Source organism: Camelus dromedarius, chromosome 6 (assembly GCF_036321535.1).
Source record: "Camelus dromedarius isolate mCamDro1 chromosome 6, mCamDro1.pat, whole genome shotgun sequence".
In the NCBI taxonomy this organism is placed as follows: Eukaryota; Metazoa; Chordata; class Mammalia; order Artiodactyla; family Camelidae; genus Camelus; species Camelus dromedarius.
Window position 1 is genome coordinate 89,041,824 of NC_087441.1, and position 8,320 is coordinate 89,050,143.

At 39.4% G+C, this 8,320-nt stretch overlaps 1 pseudogene; it reads right to left on the reverse strand.

Moving 5' to 3' along the window:
* Positions 1 to 5,592: 5,592 nt before the first annotated feature.
* On the reverse strand, positions 5,593 to 7,852 carry LOC135321541 (diphosphoinositol polyphosphate phosphohydrolase 2-like; annotated as a pseudogene).
* Positions 7,853 to 8,320: the final 468 nt, after the last annotated feature.

Sequence of the window (8,320 nt, forward strand, 5' to 3'; positions counted from 1 at the left end):
TATTTTGTATTTTCTATTTTCATCCTGTTCATATAGTTTTTAGTTTCCCTGAGCCTTCCTCTTTGATCCATAGATTATTTAGAACCATGTTGTTTAGTTTCCAAGTGTTTGGGGGTATTTTCTCGTTACCCATCTCTTGCTGATTTCTGGGTTAATTCCATTGAAGTCAGAAAGCATTGTCTGTATGGTTTCAGTTCTTTTAAAGTTTTGAGGTTTGTATTATGATCAGTATTAAGTTTACTTTGGTCCCCTGTGCACTTGAAAACAAAGTGCATTCTGCTCCTGCTGGGCGGAGTACTCTCTTCGTGTTGGTTAGACCCTGCAGGTTGATAGTATTGTTGAGTCCTGTATCCTTGCTGAGTTCCCGTCTACTTGTGCCATCAGTTGCTGAGAGAAGGGATTGAAGTCTGCAGCTGTAACTGTGCACTCTTCTACTTCTCCTTTCGGTTTTTGCTTCATGTATCCTGCAGCACTCTTCTTTGGTACATGCACATTTAGAATTGCTATGTCTTCTTGATGGATTGACTTTTGATCATTATTTAGTATCCCTCTCTGTTAGTGGTAATTTTCTTTGCTATAAATTTTACTTTTTCTGATAGCAATGTGCCACTCATACTTTCTTTGATTAATGTTTATGTGGAATATCTTTTTTCATCTGTCTAGTTTTAACCTACATATAGGCATACCTTGGAGATGTGGTGGTTTTGGTTCCAGACCACTGTAATAAAGCAAATATCACAAGAAAGCCAGTCATATGAAATTTTGGTTTCCCAGTCCATTTAAAACTTATGTGTATACTGTGCTGTAGTCTGTTAAGTGTGCAATAGCATTATGTCTAAAACAACAATGTATGTACCTTAGTTTAAAAATATTTTATTGCTAAAAAATGCTAACCATCACCTGAGCCTTCAGTGAGTCGTGGTAGTTACATCAAAGATCTCTGATCACAGATCTCCATAAACAAATTAATAATAATAAAGCAGTTTGAAGTGGTGTGAGAATTACCAAATGGTGACCCAGAGACACAAAGTGAGCAAATGCTTTTGGAAAAGTGATGCTGATAGACTTGTTTGATTCTGAATTGCCACAAACCTTCAATTTGTAAAACTCAATAAACTGAAGTGTAGTAAAACAAGTATGTTTCTATACTGTTAAATTGAAGTGTTTCTTATAGACAACATAGAGCTCAGTCATTTTTTTAAATTGACTGTTATTTAACTGGTGTGTTTAGACCACTTAGATTTATTGTGGTTATTGATTGGTCCTTTTTCTGTTTGTTCTGCTTTTCACTTCTCTGTTTTGCTTTACGTGACTTCTTGTGGATTACCTGAAAATGTTTTAGAACTTAATTTTGACTTATCTGTGGTGTTTTTGAGTGCTTCTCTTTGTGTATCATTTTTTTTTTTTAAATTGAAGTTGAGTCAATTTACAATGTTGTGTCAGTTTCTGGTGAACAGCATAGTAGTTCAGTCATACAGATTTATTCATTTTCATATTCTTTTTCATTATAGGCTACTAGAAGATATTGAATATAGTTCCCTGTGCTACAGCTATTTGTGTATCTTTTTAAGTGGTTACTGTAACCACTACATCATATACACATAACTTTTCTTAGTCTGCTGGTGTCAACACTTACCAGTTTGTTATGATAGTCTTGTATGTTTCCTCTTCACACACTGAGAAGTGCATTAGCATTATAATTTTTGCTTCAACTACCAAACAAAATTTAGCAAACACAAAGGAGTAAGAAAGTGTAATTGTCCATATTTGTACTATTTTTATTGTTCTTCCTTCCTTCCTGATGTTCCAGGATTCCTTCTTTTTTCATTTTCTCTTTGTTTTGTTCATTCTTTTAGAGTAGATATGTTGGTTGACAAATTCTGTTAGTTTTGTTCATCTGAGAATGCCTTATTTTGCTATTTAAAAAGTTTTTTTTTATTGACACAACATTGTAAGCTGACTATACTTCAGTTAAAAATACATACTTAAAGTAAAAACATTTTCTTTTGTTGAAGTACAGTCCATCTACAATGTTGTTACTTTCTGGTATACCACAGAGTGATTCAACTTTATATATATAGGCCATTATGAGGTACTGAATTCCCATGCTGTACAGGAGGACCTTGTTGTTTATCTATTTTATAGATAATAGTTAGTTGATTTGCTCTTCATTTTTGAAGGTTATTTTTGCAGAATACAGAATTCTGAGTGGGCAGTTCTCTCAACACTTGAAAAATATGTAACTTCCTTTTGGGCTCCCTGATTTCTGATGAGAAATTTGCTGGAGGCATTCAGAATTTTTTCTTTGGTCTTTAGTTTTTAGGTGTTTAACTATAATATGTCAGAGTGGATTTCTTTGGGTTAAGATCCTGTTTGGAATTTGTTCAGTCTTAAATATTTAGGTTTGTTTATTTATTTATATTTATTTATTTATTTATTTATTCATTCATTCATTCATTCATGACAAATTTGGCAAAATTTTAGCCATTATTTCTTTGAATACTTTTCTAGCCCTACTGCTTTATCCTATCTGGGACTCAGAATGCATAAATGTCATATTCATTGATATTGCGCCCATCTGTCCCTGAGGCCCTGTTCATTTTTCAGTCTATTTTCTCTTTGTTTTTCAGTTTCGGTAATTTCTATTGTCGTGTCTTCAAGTTCAGTGATTCATCTGTTCTTTTCTGCTGTTGAGTCCATGTATTGGGATTTTTATTTCAGGTATTAGGTTATTTGGTTCCAAATTTCCATGTGGCCTTTTACCTTTGCTGTGATTTTGTGTTTCTTTGCTGACTTTTTTGTTTGTTTGTCTTTCATTTGTTTCAGGTGTGTTTGTAGTTGCTCACTGAAGCATTCTGTGATGGCTTTTAAAGTCTTGTTTGGTAACTGTTACCTGTGTCATGCCAGTGTTCTTATCTATTGATTATCTTTTCTCCTTTCACTTGAGATGTTCCTGGTTCTTGCTATGTTGAGAGAATTTTTGTTATTCAGTGCTGGACATTTTGGGTATTATATTATGAGGTTCCAGATCTTAATTAAATATTATGTTTTAGTAAGTCATTTCTGTTAATGCTCCAGCAGAGAGAAGGGGATAATGCCAGTTAGGATTTGAAGCTCAGATTTTAATCTTGGCCTTTGCTGACACTCATCTGGGGAGGGGCTCCATGTTACTGCTGATTGTGGACCAGAGTTCGGGCTTCCCCCCAAGGCCTCTGCAGGTACCTTCTTTCTGGGATGGCAAGGGGTGCCCTACTGTCATTGGTGGAATTCCTGATGTTCCACTGGGCCTCCTGTCATAACCCAAACATGGAGGCAGTGAGGGGGATGGAGGTCCTCGTTCCGCATGTGGTGTCTACATTGCAGGTGGGGGCTTGTCTTCCTGTAATGTTTGGCTGGAGTCAGGCAGTAACTGTGTAAGTTTTCTGTGTTTCCACTGTCCCTTCATCTCCTTTGGCTGGAGAGAGCAGGCTTTCTGGGGACATTTTTTATTTGCTCCCATTGGCGTTTCTGGGTTGTTGGCTTCCCTGGCACCTAGTGTGGGATGCATGAGACAAAAAGAAAACTCAGGAAGTCACCACTGTGTAGTTCCTCAGGTCCTGATCCCTGGCCAGTCTGCCACATTCTCTTCACCTCTCAGCATGTTTTTGTTTCTTTCAAATATAAAGCCTAGGGAGTCTAGCCATGCTTAGTGGGAAGAGCAGGGAAAAGTATCTTTATCCATCTTTCCAGAAGCAGAAGTCCAAATTTAATTAACTTTGAATGGGTAATAAATTCATGTGACATACAAGTTGAGTGATATAAAAAAATTTACAGTGAAATTAACTTTCTCCCACCCACTTCCCCTCTTAGATGGCAACAGTGCTTCTGGTTACTGTGCTTCCTTCTGAGGTAACTTTACAGATACCAGCAGACATACACAGATGCGTTGTTACCCAGGTGGTGGCATACTGCATACACTGTATCCTGTTTTTTTTCTCATAACACTGCAATTTAGTGAACCTTCTGGATTCATACAAGAAGAACTTCTTTATCATTTTTCATGGCCTCATGCTGTTCCAGTGCATGGAGATGCCATGTGTATGTAACCACTTGCACTGTTTAGGTGTTGGTCCTGTTACCTGATATATTTATTTTCCCTTCCATCTTAGTGTCTTCTGCACATTTCTTGTGTTTTCTGTGTACACCTGAGTCAGGGTCCTGTGTAAGCTGAAGTGTGTTGGAGACAGGTGCTGGTGACTGAAGTCTTCATTCTATGATAAGTCATATGTATACTCCATAAGTATTTGGAGATACTCATTACAGCTGCTTTCCTAGACTTGGTTCTCCATCATGTTCACAAGTGCTCTTTGGTCCACAGCTTGCTTTTCATAGGTGTCAACAAAAGATTTTGGGTATAAGCTCTATATACCCTTATTCACTTTCATGGGTTTAGGTGCTTCCACATAACAGTTAACAGAATGTATGCGCTTTGTTGTTGTTATTTCTAAGGGGCATGAAAACACAGGTCTACTATGATTTGGGGTCAGAGTACTTGTATCTACCTTTTGGGAAAGATGAGATTGATTTTGTTATCATTTAAATTTTTGAGCATGGTAGTTTCATTCTCACTAAATTAGCACTTTTTCTTTAGGGTGGTGATTTTTTTCTTTTGAGTAGAAATATTGCCCTCAAATTCTTGGTGAACTTGAGTAAAGTCATGAATTGAAGAACCTTTTTGCCTTTGTCTCTTGATAGTCTTTCATGTTCTCTTGGCAGTTTAATGCTAAATCCATGCATAAATAAGTTTGATCTTGCACAGAGGATGGAGTCTGGAACTTGCACTGATAGACTGGAACTTGCACTGACAGAGTGAGGATTTTTTTTTTAATTTCAATTTTTTAATTTGATATTTCCAAATATATAAAACATCAAGATTCTTACACCAGTTATCTCAAATGAGACCATACAAAGCAATTTTAAAGTGTATAGAACAATCATTCCTCCCTTCAGTTTTGCTACTTTATACAACTATGGGATAGACAGAAAATTGAATGGCATGTGCCTAGTTGGAAAATTTCACCTGTTTACAAAAAAAAAAAAAAGGAAGAAATTAAGAAAACTCAAAATCAACCATGTAGGATACTTGCTACTTTGTGTCTGCAAGTCAATTTACAAACTTTTTTTTTTAATTTAGTAGGCACTTGGGACTGAAAATTTTACCTGCCCAGTTTTATCCAACTACTCAACAGAAAGCAGCACAAATGAAAGTCCCAACACTCTGTAAACTTTGAGGGACTGAGAGAGTAGACACTATTTTTTATCTGTAGTAGATTCAATTGTTGAGCCTGCAAATGTAGGCTTTTTTCTCTTAACAGAAATAAATATCCTCAGGGCCTTTCCTCTAGCTTCAGTGGGCTGAGTTCAAAAATAGTGAAGAACCCCTCATGTGAAATTTAAAGTGTGACAACTCTGAAGTATTCTGATGCATTATACAAAATTTTGCTAGTTGCATAGACCAAAGACAGATGTTTTGCTAAATGGCACTGAAGAAAATCCTGACCCAAGTGGCACTACTTGGTCCAAATGTTACTGACCAAAGAAAATGATACAATATTTATAGGCTCACCTTTAAGAAATGGTTGACATTAATACTGTACATATTTTACACATCAAATACATAGTCCAAGAGTTTATAAAAGAAATTCACGCATTATTACCTTTAAGAATATCAATGTACAACATACCCAGGCCCCCCAGTAATTGTGACATTTCAGGTGGACACAGTGTTATGTACAAAAACAATCAATTTATCTTCTGTGTTAAGTATATAATTTAAAGAAACTTCAGAGATTACTGAGGAAAAACTTAGTCCACTGAAGATTGATAACAAGTGTCAATCTGTGGGATTTTTAAGTATTTCCTTTAAAAAAAAAAACACCCAGAAAACATAACCTCTGTACAAAGAAAAATATAAAAATTCTGGAAGATCATGTCTGATCACACTACATAATTTAGAATGAAATGTCAGTGGTTTAAAGTTTTTCTGTCTTATTACTTTGGCAGCCTTAATTTGTGAACTAATACTCATATTTAGCTCAGCTGCTTTTATGCCACAAGAGCCCAGTTTCAAAATGGTGGCACTGATTTTCCTTATAACAGCACTATTTTCAGCAGCAATTATATTTTTAAAGGTTAACAAATTGTACAACAAATGTCTAACTATGCTTCTTCCTACTTTATTCTCAACAGTTATGATCTTTACAAAAAGCTAATATCTACATAGAGAACCACCTTTTACTTGCCCCATCTCATCTCTGACTTGGTTGAGGAAGTACAGGCATTTCAGATTAGGTATTTATGTGTTTTGGATGGGATTCTTGGATTTATGTGAAAATAAAAATAAGACAAAATAATTCTTAGGTACATTCCAGTGTCCCAGTAATTAGTTACATGATAAATAGTACCTACTTGCTGACCACCTATAAAAGATGAGACATTCCGAGGCACCCTAAAAACCTAGGTCTGTAACAGGTGAACAAGAAGGCCATTTTACTCAATTCTGATGCAGTCACCTCTGACTGCTATTTAAGGTGTTTACTGGTAACCAGCAAGTTTAACTGAAGAGATGTCACTAAATTCAAACTGAAAATATATATTTAAAAGCAGCAATTTACATTGAGGGAAATATGGTTCTTGTGTGTTCTGTGTAAAGAGAGATTATGAATAAAGGGAATTGGCAACTGAGCAACCTAATTCAATTCCATGATTACAGGTTCCATGATAAGATATCTACTACATGCATTTTGCTTACAGTAACTGCCTAAAACTCACCAGCTATATAGAGTTAAACTCTGTATTAAAGGACTATTGAGTTACAGGGGAATTGGCCATATCAGGTAGCTAGTGACATAGTACCAGTTGTGAAAATTGAGATAAATGAGTTGACAAATGGATTCATTGAATATGTTAATATTGTGAATGAGAAGACAATTCACCAGGATAATATACTCACATGTATGTTGATCTGACAAAAACCACAGACTGACATCAAATGGATAAAAAAATACTGGGGAAAAAGTGAAAATGCCAACCAAAATAACAAGGTGGGTGGGCTGGGTGGGAGAGCACATTTAAGGCATCTAAAAAAAAAATTCCACATGGCTTTGGCTTATTAAAATATTTTACACTATCTTTTTTCTTTTTAAAGAAGATTTGAAAGCACCTACAAATCAAGCAGACTGTTAAAAAAATCCCGCATGGCAAATTCAGTTTGTAAGCGTCATTCAGATATTTGTCAAGGAAAATAAAGAAGCCTCTGCCCATGAGATTGCACATGGTGGAAGAGTTCCTTCCAACCCTGTCTATCTTATGCTGGATGGCAGCCCAGAGGTTCGCTGTGCAGCAGCTACAAACAAGGTGTTACTCTCTGGAAGGGAAGGGACTGTGGAATTTCCACTGGTTGGCGAGCAACCCAGCTTTAATTTTTCCAGATACTCTGCATGTACAGGCTTATGACACTGGAGAACTTTGATGGCATCCTTTACTTTGAACCACTCTGTCTTCCTTCCTGTATTAACAGAATCTTCCCAGTCTTCTAATATTTCAGTGACAGTAAGGACATAGACATATGCCCTGTGCTTTCTGTCTTGGTTCTCAAATATGCCCAGGAGTCTGCCTGACTTTCCTTTGACTCCAGCCTCTTGGTAAGCCTCCCTCACGGCAGCACCGGCAGGCTCCTCCTGGGGCTCCAGTCCTCCTCCTGGGCCAGTCCACTGGTCCGGGACCGAAGCCTGCCCACCTGCAGCACCTCGTCCTCCTGCTCGCTCCGGAAGCACAGGGACGCCGCCCGCTTCTTGAAGCCCTCGCGGTCCTAGGTCCGTGGCCTAGGGGGGCTTGGACCTCATCGCAGAGGCGGGCTCTCGCTGCCGCGGCCCCTGCGGAGGCCGCCACCCCGCCGGGGCGCGGGGGCGACGGCGAGTCGGGGCCCAGGGCGACGCGGCCGGTCAGTCCCGGAGCCGGCGGCCGCTCCGACGCGGGGCGGGGCGCGAGCGCCGGTCCCTGCAGCCCGGGCACCGCGGAGGGAGCGCGGCCTCCGCCCGGGCATCTGCGGCTTTCCCCGGTTCCCGCCGCTGCCGCCGCCGCCCAGGGCGGAGCGGGGCGCGAGGTGCGGGGAGACGGCTGCAGGGGCTCCCGCCGGCCCGGCAGCAGCGCCGCAGCTGCGCGAGGCGTTTGGTGTCGGCTGCGGGCCGTCCCGTCAGGGCCCTCTGACGTGCTGCGTGTGCACAGGTGGCTGCGCGGTGCCCGTCAGTGCGCCGCCCGTGGCGGGGTCTGTGTTCGGGGA